Raw genomic sequence first — 12,171 nt, forward strand, 5'->3', positions numbered from 1 at the left:
AAACACCCTTTAGAACACTATTACACACACAACTATAGAGAGAGGAGATATAGAGAGAGTGTGATATATCTCTTCTATTTCAGTTGGCTGAACCTCTGGAAAGGGAGAGGAGGCTCTCCTTTTATAGAAATCCAACTTTGCCAAGCTTCCAAGAGAAGCTAAACAAGGCTCAAATCCCTCCATACAGTGGAGGGCAGAGTCTGTGCTCACCAACTGGCACATTTGGCATGCACAATGCCTGAAAAAGGCAAAGAAAAGGCCTCGGCCAGAAATAGTGGCCGATCGACCAAAACAATGGCCGACCGACAAAACAAAGTGCCGATCGGCCAACACTCTTGGTCGATGGAAAGAAAAAGGGGCCGATGGCCTTGGGCCTTGGCCGGTGGGTTGAGAAAATGGCCCACAAGCCACCCTTTTCCCTCAGAAGCAAAAACAGAAGTGTTTGGTCCACAACCAAGCACAAAACAGATAAGTTGAGAAATCTTGAGGCAAGGCGCACAGCAAAGACCTCCGAGAACTCAAAACGAACATGAACATGGATGATCATCGAGTGTTCAAACGATGACGTCCGAGTCTTGAGGACTGTCAAAAATAGGGTGTCTACACCTGGGCCCGGACTTAATTCTCAGCTTTAAGAATGTCCATGGATTCCCTTAATGCTCTGGCCATTTCACGCGCCAAGGCGCCCATGGCCCATTGACCAACTGGTTCAGCCATATTGGCCTGACCAACCCCTTCTTCCGGTGCCAAAATATCATCCGGTAAAGGCATCTCATGCCTTTTAGGCCTACCACGCCTACCACAACCACGACCACATCCTGACATCCAAATAAAGGTAACAAAGGGTATTAGCACATTTAGAAATGTGCCGAAGCTAACTCATTCGCGTCCTAATGCAATGGACAACAGTAAATCACTCCATATAAGCACGTCATCACATAAACACATACGAATTTCCTTCCTAGATAATGACCGTCCCACGGCATTGCTAGAGTTCCAATTAGAAATAGTAGTGATCAAGTGTTCTTCTAATAGGACTTCCAGAAACCCGTAGGCCCAATCAACATCTTAGGAACCAAATTCCATACCCATATAATCATATAGGCATGTTATCACATAAGCATACAATACATACCAACGTCTCAACCAAGTGAGACAGACCCATTATAGTACTAACCACTTCTCATGTACCCAAAATATTCAAACCCGGTATGCTTTGATACCATGTTGTAACGCCCCCAAAACAATACAATAAATCCAACTCATAAGTGGAAGAATAATCGAAATGTAGCGACCCTGATTATTTTAAGTCATTTATTTATTATTATGATTATTATTATGTTATTTTATTTTTGGCTTTATTACTTGTGTGGTCACATGAAAATTTAATGTGGTATTTAATAAATTTAAAGTGGTAATTAATTAATTTAATGTGTTATTCAATTATATAAAATTAATCTAAATATTTAAATATTTATATTTTTTATATATAAAAAAAGAGAGAGAGGTGTTATGTATATATATAATCTTATATTTATATTTATATATATTATAATTATGTTGTATTATATAATATAATATATTATAATGGCTTATTAAGTTAGAATAGGATTAGGTTTTAGGATAATATTATATAAAGTGAATTAGGTTAGATTATGGATCAGGGAAATGAAAGAAAAGAAAAGTGAATTTGCACGGTGAAGGCAGCCGTGAGAGAGAGAGAGAGAGAGAGAAAGAGAGAGAGAGAGAGAGAACAGTGAGGGACGCCGAGAAAGAAAGGGGAAAAGGAAGAAAAGATTAGGGTTTTGTTTTGGTGACTCCATAAATCTTTTAAATATTTCTTTGATCTTCAAAATAATATTGTGAGTACAAAACTCGCTTCCCTTGATTTATGTTTAATTCATTGTTTTATTTATTTATTTATTTTTATTTGTTTGATGTTAGTTTGATTTTGTTTTTACATAAAGATGATAGATTAATTTTAATTATTTTGATTAGTTGTGGATGTAAGATTTAGGGTTTATAGATGATTGATTGATTTTAATTGCTTTGATTAGTTGTGTAGGTAAAGTTTAGGGTTTTTAGATGATTGATTAATTTTAATTATTTTGTTTAGTTGTGCATGTAAGGTTTAGGGTTTATAGATGATTTATTAATTTTAATTATTTTTATTAGTTGCTTATGTAAGGTTTAGGGTTTTTAGATGATTGATTGATTTTAATTATTTTGATTAGTTGTATATGCAGGGTTTAGAGTTTTTATATGGATTGATTTTATGATTATAATCACACTCATGATTATATAAAATTAAAATAAACTTAGAATCCATAGATATTTGTTAGAGGATGTATTGATTCATTGTTTTTATTTATTTATTTTTATTTGAGGTTGGATTGATTTTGTATGTGCATGTAGATGATGGATTGATTTTAATTATTTTGATTAGTTGTGTATGCCATGTTTAGGATTTTTATATGGATTTATTTTATGATTGTAATCACCCTCATGGTTATATGAAACAAAAAATAATATGGTTATATGAAATTAAAATTAATTAGGAACCCATAGATAAATTCCTTATACTCCACCATGACTCCATGGATTGTTGTTTTATTTGAGTGATGGTGAGAAAAAGTGTATAAAAAAAAAAAAGTGAGGATTATGAGATTTATTTGAATGCCTTAGGCTCGGCATTGTTATGTTTATTCTCATGTGTGAGATGTTGTGTATATATATATTGTTGTCTCGTTCTCATGAGTAGACGAGTGCTTTGATTTGCGCGCGTACGTATATGCTAACCATCCGAGGAGTGTGAGTCAAACTCGGGATGATATCCTCGTGCAAGTTTGGCTTGGGAGCAGTGTTAGGTATACGGGAGGCATATGGGATATATGTGTAGGCCGGAAGGGGAGAGCCATAGTGGTGGAGTTAAGGTACAAATAATTTAATTATGAATTTATTAGTATAGTGTGAATGGTACTGATATGTACATGATAAAAAAAATAGTAAACGATCTTGATAAATTATGAAATTTGAGTAGAGGCATGTATACGTGATTCTAGACAATTTTTGTGTTTTAGATTTTTATCAAAAAGATCGATTAGAACTTATAATTGGATGATCTTGATTATTGTCAGTTTGATTCATTTTAGCAAGGCAGATTTTAGAGGCTGTTTTAACCCACGAAACGAGCTCATTTTTATTGGTTACGCGAAAACTGAAGTAAAACATTATTATGCACACTTTTCGTGTTTTGAAATTTTTTGAAAAAAAATCATCTTTGGGCAGTTTTTGTTCGTTTTCAGCTTCAGATTTTTCGATTGAATTCTGTCGAGATTTTTATATCAAGTTTTTCTCTTAACCTGTTCAGTATCTGTTAAATTCGTTCACGATGTCTTTTAGGAAATTTGATCTTGTACAACTTTCGTTCTTTGAGTTTTGATCAATTCAAATTATTTAAGTATGAAACGGTGTAATTTTATATTTTTTTTCAACAAGTTACTTAGGATTAAATTATACTAACTTTATTTGTTTTGCAGGATGGTGGGTCTTACTAACTTTTTATGCAGGACTGACCCACCATATTTTTATTTCTATTTTGTCTATTTTATAATCAATTTATATTTCGTTGTGTACGGACAAGAAACTAAATGCCATCGTATCTCGGGAAACTACCTATTCGTCTCGGTGTGGTTGGAACTACTTGTCTTGTCCCGTGATAAGAATTAAATATATTTTTGTCTGTGTCTGGTGGACACGTGGGTGTTAAATATTGTACTTATACCAGTATACCTGTATACTGACCCGTTTTGTCCCTTGGCAACTCGGGTGCATTCTGTTTGAGCGCAGTTGAGCTTCCTTTGCAGGATTAGTTGACGCTACGGTGGTGACGAGAAGTAACTATAGTTTTTGGGCATATCTCTTGGATTTCTTTTGTTTTCTTGAGCTTAGGGTTGTTAGTAGTTCATGTATTTATTATTTTTTTTATGACTTTAGTAATGGAATAATTTGGCATAGTTTGTAACCGTACTTTATTTAAGTTGTTTTGACTATTTATTGTTACCTTGATGATGAGGTATTGGTTAGTTATGCATTTATGGTGGATGGTTTGGTTTACATTTAGTTTTTTTTGTTTCACCCCTAAGATTTGGATGATGGAATATTGGTTGGGGTTAGTCCTAATATAATATTTAATTGTTCGAATTTTGGGGCGTGACAAGAAATAGGGTGCATTCATTCATTCGAGTTCGTTTACAAAAGTTATCACATACGATATACATTCTAGATGTTCATCCTAAATCTATATCATGTATTACAATGTTAAGAGGATTGAAACTAAACATATAGCCATCTGCCCTATTGGCTTACATCTTTCCAAGTCGTGGGTTGGTTACACAAATATGAGCCTAGCTCAATGCAATTTCAGCCCATGGCTATACAGAAGCATAAAACAAAATAAAGAAGCTCTTGCTCCTCAAAAGTCCCTCCATGCTATTGCCTTAGTGGAGGAATGTCCCCAACACCTGAAAATGGTTCCCAAGTAGGGTGAACCAAAGCCCAGTAGAAACATACTGACACAATATATGAGAATTAACAAGATATAAGTATGATGCACATGTTCATTGTCCTACAAAAAAATCTTTATAACTCTTTCCAAAATCATGTCATGTCAAACTCGCATCTCAATTCATTCATTTTGGCTTAATAGGTACGTCCATTGCATTTAACACATCAAACAGAGGTTACGCCTCACAAGTTTCTAACAGATAAAATCATCATACAAATACATTCGCTTTTATTTGCCATTTTACGAAAATTTCATCCGCGGGAAACGGTACCCACGTATACACAAGATTTTGGGACTTTCATCCTGGACACTCCGGCCAACTTAATTTTCTATGGAGTTCATCTCCTATCTCCTTCAAAACAATGGAGTACATCCCCTTTCTTCTCTCAAACATCATATATATACAATGTATTTAAACATAGTCATATTCAATGACAATGAACAATAGATTAGTTTCAATTTACCTAATCCTCATGCAATGTGTACAACAATAACGACTATCCTCCACCAATAGCCTAAAGCAGATATTTCTAAACAGATATACAATCTTTATAATAGATAAATCATCAAATTTCCATCGGTGAGTGATTAAACAAATCCAACAACAATCACGACTATCCTCCCAATTTCACATTTTCCATACCAATTTCACTATTTATACAAAATAGTTATTCAAGACATTTTAGGGCAAAGCTCTCCATTTTCCCAAATATTAACCCCAAGACCAAAATCAACTATTTTAACATGAGATGACCTCATATCCAAACCCCATAATCATCTATATACCACCCACATAGAAACCCCTCTTTTCAAACTTGAACCGAAATCCTAGGTTTGCTCAAAACACGTCCAAATTTCACCATTTTCACACAACAACCTATAACCAAGTTAAGACCCATATTAACGTGTAGAGAGCCCCTACCTCGAAGTTAGGAGACCAAAGGAGAAGTGGAGAAACTCCAAAGATATCGAAACCAAAGATGATTCAGATCAAAATGTAGCTATTGAAGTGCTCTACCCTTTTCTCAAAGGCACTTGGGTGAAGACCTCAACAGATCAAGGTGAAATAGTAAAGAAAAGATGATTTTTAGAGAGAGAAACTCAAGATCTAGATTTTTTGGAAAGTTTTAGAGAGAGAGAGAGGAATAAGAAAGTGATGAAAAAGATCATCTTCATGGACTGTTATATACGCAGTTCGCTTGAGCGTGGAAAGTGACGCTCGAGTGTCAGACACAATGTTTCGCTTGAGCATAAGAAGTGATGCTCGAGTGCGGAGTACACACTTTCAGAAGTTTTGTAGATGAAGGACATCGCTTGAGCGCAAGATTAGACGCTCGAGTGTCCACTCGCTCAAGCATAGAATACACTCATCAGTATTTGCAGGTCTGCAATAGAAAATACTGAGAGTTTTCAAATCCCGCTTGAGCGCAAGAATTGCCACTCAAGTGGAGAAGCAGAATTACAAAACCCACTCGAGCACAAAAATGGACGCTCGAGTAGAGGAGCGAAAATTCAGGCAACAAAGGTTTAGAAAAACAGGCAACTGACCTGTTCCAAACACATAACTATGATCCAAATGGCCAATCCAAGGAACAGCTAGGGGAATAAGAGATAAACATCAACATTGAACCATGAAACTCAAGTTCGGACTACCACAAGTGTCGGTTCAAAACCAACATAGCTATACGCTTTGTTTTCGGTGGTTACGTAGCCCACACTTGTGAGCCTAGTGATAGAAGCACAGGAGGGTGACCTCGAGACAGAATCCCTCTAGGAGAAGATCTCCAATGGGAAGGTAGAAAGAGGCTTGAATGCGTATCTTGACTTGAACCTTGCCGAGAGGAAGTACTCTGAGAGTCTCATCATTCATGCCTTGCGGTGCATCCGGGAGGAACAAAGATGTATCATGACCTTAGTCACCAGTTTTGGTAGAGGGGTATGAAGAAGGATGTGGCGGTATTTGTATCAAGGTGCCTTACTTGCCAACAAGTGAAGGCCGAACATTAGAGGCTAGAGGGTTTGTTGCAACCCTTGCCTACAGCCGAGTGAAAATGAGAGCATGTCACGATGGATTTTGTTATGGGCCTTCCGAGGACTCAACGGAGTAATGATGCCATTTGAGTGGCAGTTGACCGGTTGACCAAGTCGGCGCACTTTATACCTATGCATGTGAGTGACTTAGGTGATTTCCTTGCCGACTTGTATATTCAGGACATAGTGAGGTTGCATGGGGTCTCAGTGACGATTGTTTTGGATAGAGATATACGTTTTACGGCCCTATGGACTCGCCTTTTTCATGCCCCACCATTCGGAAAGGGTTGAAAAGAAGGCCTCACAGTTCGGACTCCTACGGTTCTGAATCTAATCTCATAAAGTATAATGTGAAACTGGTAAACACCAAAAAGTCCAAATTCGGCAAACCTTTTTGGAAAATCGATTTTTAAATGAAATAATGCCAAAATTGGACTACTTTACCAGATTACAGAGTCGCCACCTAAATATTTTATTTTGGAAAAATTTAAGAAACCCTAACCCGTGCCAAAGGCCACGTGTTCGTCATCACCAAAGTTTACTCGGCTCGAGAACTTTGGTACGAGAAGGGAAGGTCCTGAAATGAGCACCCCTTGCTCGCCCGATCAAAAATCAGCCTCTACTAATCATGATATGCATTTTTATAAACATTATGTGTTCTTGTTCCGATTAGTAAACTAGTTTTACTATGTGATGTGCACAAGCAAGTATAGACTAGTCGCAAGACTTGGAACAATTCAACTTATGTTCGTTTGCGAAAATGGTTTGAATTTGCCACCCTCAAGTGGGCTTAAAGATGCAGATTTTTCCACCAAACATAGTGGGCTTAAAACATGATTTTGCCACAACAAAGTAGGCTTAAAACATACATTCATTGAATCGTTCCACTTCAAACAACAAGCCTTCATCCACAGGCATTTATGCAATTAAGCAAGTAAGCACATAGCCTCATGGAAAGCATGTGAATCATGGCAATATGGCAATCACACTCATGGAAGTATGCTAAAACATAAAAATCACTGAGTACTCCATGCCAAAACAAAAATTAGTTAGAAAAATGCATGATCCTAACTATGTAAAGTGTCTAATGCAACACATGCAATATGTAATTAATAGGCTCGGCTACTACATGGCATATGAATCGATTTGAACAACATGCAATTGCACGTATTTAGAGAAGTATCGAAAGTGCAATGAAGTTTGAATGATGCACAGAGCCTCGGTGCATGCAAGACAAATGAATGGATGCAAACATGCAAGCATAAGGTATGCTAATTGAAAATGTCCCTAATCTAACCATCGAAAGCAATTAAATAAAAGGAAGAAAGACGTGAGGTTAGAAGACATACACACACGCACACACACTTATTACAACATTACACCCTAGCAAAGGAGGGTCTGAATAAATAAGCTAACTAGCTACACTAATTAAGCTAACTAATTATTACAACAATTGAAACGAATTAACTAACTTATTCTAAGCTAATTAAATATTACAAATCAAAGTAATTAGCTAAATACTAATCTAATTAAGCACAAAGCAATTAAACTAATTAATTAGCTACCACTAATTAACTAAACAAAGCAATTAAATGGCCTCGGGAAGCGAGGGATGCATGCATGCTCGGTTTCTCCACTCGAAAAAGCCACCGTCTTGCCACTGAACGCCTCTGTTTGCACATTTGAACACATTGTGCAATTTTCATTGGTGGCCGACCGAGGGCATGTCGGCTACTAGTGGTGGCTGGTCGGCTACTGGTGGTGGCCGGTCGGCCACTGATGAGATGAACTCCTCTTTTTGCTGCAACAGAGAGCAGGCAGAGCAAAACAGTGTATTATCACAGGTTTGTGTGTGCTGTTTACACTCCTTATCATCACACAAGCTCAAAGGAGTGAAACTCTTGGCTCTCAAATCACCAATCAAGCAATTTCCATGCATGATGGCTAAAGAACCAAGTTTGTACAAGTTTAATGAGTGCAAAACAAGACTCAAAAAGACCATCACCCTATCATGCATGATCAAGGGTGATGGTGACCAAGGAAAGTGGCATATTTCATCACTTTGAGTATGAAATGTTCCATTTTCCTTGTGTTCCAATTAACATCTGATTCGACCACATGCAGTGCAACACGAAAGATGCTTATCTTGCCTCTTTTACTTGTTCATTTTGTTTACTCATTTTACATTACCGATTCATTCTTTAATCGGTTAAGTCCAAAAGTAAGTGTCCTCTAATGGAAAGATGACTCAAACCACAAGTTACTTTGGGCATGAAAGAGCCATTACACTGTTGGTAATGAACCCCCTAAGGGATTAAACCATTAGGTGCAACACCTCAATTCCACATTTAGCCAAACAAGTGGCTTAAAACCACTTTCAAAGCAAACAAAAGAGTGAAGAATCGAGGGAGATTGCAGAGACTTTAAGTGTTGAAATGGAGTGCAAAAGAATACTAAAACATGCTTTCAACTCAAAAGAATGATGATTAAAAACGTCAAGCTAGTGAAGGAATTAACACTACAACTATGCAATATAAGCCTCAACTGAATTAACCAGCCCAAAACAAAGCCAAAATAGGTCAAAATAGAAGCAAAAACATGCTAGACTTAAGCTAAGGTAAGCTAGAAAAATGTGCTAGCTCCTGAAGCTAACTAGGCATGCAAACAAGACACGAGGAGGAAAGGCTAACCCCTCCAATTTTGGACTTCAAAAATTGGTTTTTACCACAGAAAAACCTTTGCTACTTAGTGGTTAAGAGGCCCAAAAAATTTGTCTTCAAAGTGATGAAAAATACCTCAAAAAGCTTAACAAGCTAAGAAACAAAAGGGATGGACAACCCCCTAACTCAAAAGGGGCTCAAACCACCACTTTTAGGCCTCAAAACAGAACTTTTTACATGTCAAAACCAGCCCCAAAATAGTAGAAAAAGATGGCAAAGCAAGTATTGAAAGCAAGCTTAAATAACAAGTGTTATACCTCTTGAAGCTAAGGCACAAAATAGGCAACAATCCAAGCCCAAACCTCCTTCTAGAGCTCAAACAAGGCTCCAAGGGATCTCGGCCCAAAGGTGAGAGTATTTGGTTAAGGGTTGATGTGCAAAAGCTAAGAGAAACTAGGCAAAGGTGTACAAAAATGTGAAGAGAGAGAGAGAGAGAGAATTCTAGAGAGAGAGAGAGGGAGATTTTTGTTCTAAATCTTTTAACCCTCCAAAATAGGGGAGGAACCCCCCTATTTATAGAAAAACACTGCTTGAGCTAAGATACATCCTACCATACACATGTATGAAGATGTAGCTCAGTGTGCAATAGGTGGCACAACTGTTTATTAAATATCTGGAAAAAGGCACTGGTGGCAGTCGACTACCACTAATAGCTGACCGGCCACCACTAGTGGCCGATCAGCACAACCCATGGCCGATAGGCACAACCCATGGCCGATAGCCTTAGGGGGTGGCCGACAGGTCACCAAGAGGTCCAGACACCAAGTTTGTCCCAAAACAAGGGACATAAAAGAACAAGGTTCAAAGGCCCAAAGACAAGGCATTCCGCCGAGGACTTTGGCCCCTCAAAACGAACACAAGCGCACAATCATCGAGTGCACAAACGATGACGTCTAAGTTTTGAGGACGGTCAAAAATGGGGTGTCTATAGTTGCCCCTCTTTGATAGAATTCGGGAGTCATGAAATGATGGGAGTGAATGTCAAAGCTGAGAGATGACCCATTTTTGACAAGGCCGAAGACTTGGACAAACAAACAAGCAAGACAAAAACGATTGCGCTAGTAAGCTGCCTACGTATCCCTTTGCAGGGAATTGAACCAGCGTAGTTCTGGGACAAGATACAAATGATACACAATGCAGAGAATAACTTATGATCATGTGCAATAAGGCTATAATGAAACATCTAGATGCAAATGTCATGCAAAGAAATGCTACATTCATACAAACTGAAACACGGTACAGCAAACTCAAACATGAAAAGAAGTAAGTAAACATGAACCAAATCACATTTCATGTAGAAAGGATGTAAGAAAATTATGCAACCTTAACTACGCATCATGCAGGAAAAGCAAAGAAACGACACAACCATCGAGCGCACCCGAGGTCGCTACCGAGATCCTAACGCGTCGCATGCGAGAGGAGAAAGGGGTTGGTGTGAACACTGGGACGCACCCGACTGTTCTGAACCAATGGGAATGGTGATAAACATCAGAGCACATCCAAACGTTTGTAACCAAAACAAGGAGTGGTGATAAAAATCGGAACACATCCGAATGTTTTTAACCAAAATAGGGAGTAGTGATAAACATTGGAACACATCCAAATTCTTTTAACCAAAACAAGGAGTGGTGATAAACATCGGAACACATCTGAATGTTTTTAACCAAAACAGGGAGAATCAAAGGACATGAATGATCTCACCTGGAATTCCTCTGAATGAAGCGTACATACAATACCATGCCAGTATAAGAAAGAAACTCAACAAGAATAAGATAGTAAGAGTGCATATTCTATGCAAGACATATAACCATGACAAAATGTTAGAGACATGTTTTATGCAAAACATGCGAGAAACAAAAATGGAAGCGTATTCTATGCAACGAGAACCGAAGCATGTTCTATGCAACATCGGAATGCATATTCGATGCAATAGTACAAAATGCATGTTCTATGCACGATCAATAGCACAAAATGCATAGTTTATTCAAGATTAGCAAATGCATGTTCTATGCACGATAATTGGAAGCATGTCTATGCAGCAAATAGAGAACTGCATATTCTATGCAATGGCAAAAGCGTACTTCATAAAACCAACTCAGCAACTCCCGATTTACCTCTCGGAAGAGCTGCAATATGTTCAAAAGGGATACACCTCATTCGAGTTGATTAGTGATGAATCATCATGTATTGAAGACACGGTTCGGAGCTTCCGCAGAGGCAATTTAAGCTTAAAAGTGAACTTTCCTTGCACTTCTTGAGAAATAAAAACACAAAACAGTAGCAAAACACAAAGGAGGATCACTGGAAGCTTGTCGGCCACTAGGGAGGGGTGTCGGCTGCTTGTCGGCTAGCCCTAAGCACTGTCAGCCACCACTGGTGGCTGTCGGCCACCAGTGGTTGTCGACCGCCCATCGATGGTAGCTCGGCCCTCTTTGGTCATTTTACCTTTGGGTCTTTAAGTATAGGGCGTGGGGTCTTATTTCCTCCATATCGCATGCCCGAAATTCTTCTCTCTCTCTTTCTAGACCTTCCTTCCCTCTAGATCTGAGCTTTACACGCGTTTTCCAATGCCCTACGCAAAGTTGATTCACTAAAACCTCTTGATTTCCTTCGTTTTGAATCGATTAAAAACTGATTTCGGTGCTTTTTTCTTCATTTTCACCACTTGAGGCTTGTTCCTCTTGAGTTTATCTTGGGTTTGACACCTTTTCCTTGGCTTTGAATTTTTCTCTCATTTTCTCTCTCATAAGGTTTGACTTGAGTTGACTTTCGGCCTTTTCCACCTATTTTCCCTATTTTCCTCACTTTTCAATTACTCTTCATCTACATTCCAGATGGAAGACAACTTTTCAC

The sequence above is a fragment of the Camellia sinensis genome, chromosome 7, assembly GCF_055761805.1.
Source record: "Camellia sinensis isolate YWXY chromosome 7, ASM5576180v1, whole genome shotgun sequence".
NCBI classification, from domain to species: domain Eukaryota; kingdom Viridiplantae; phylum Streptophyta; class Magnoliopsida; order Ericales; family Theaceae; genus Camellia; species Camellia sinensis.